Below are 389 nucleotides of genomic sequence, written 5' to 3' on the forward strand. Positions count from 1 at the left end.
TACAAAATCTATGATTTTAAATATGATTACCATAGTTATCCCTAAAAGAAAGATAGAAAACAAAAATGAGAACGACAGATTTTAGGGTAAACTAAAATATACTTAAAATTTTCCTTTCGTCACAAATATTTTTAACTGGGGGTCCATGATGATTTTCTGCCTGCCCATAAGACATACTCTGCATTTAGCAATAAATTTGAAAATATGTGAATATACTTCTGAAACTATTGAAATAGATTATATTCTGCAAAAATAATGAAAATGGCAGTTATAACAACAACAGCAACAATAACAATAACAAGAGAAGGAGAAACGAGGATGAAATTAAAACCAATGATAATGATGATAATTGTAATGATAATAATACCAATAATAATGATTCTGATAAT

Source organism: Penaeus japonicus, unplaced genomic scaffold, assembly GCF_977035675.1.
Source record: "Penaeus japonicus unplaced genomic scaffold, GWHDUDI00000001_assembly GWHDUDI00000039, whole genome shotgun sequence".
In the NCBI taxonomy this organism is placed as follows: Eukaryota; Metazoa; Arthropoda; class Malacostraca; order Decapoda; family Penaeidae; genus Penaeus; species Penaeus japonicus.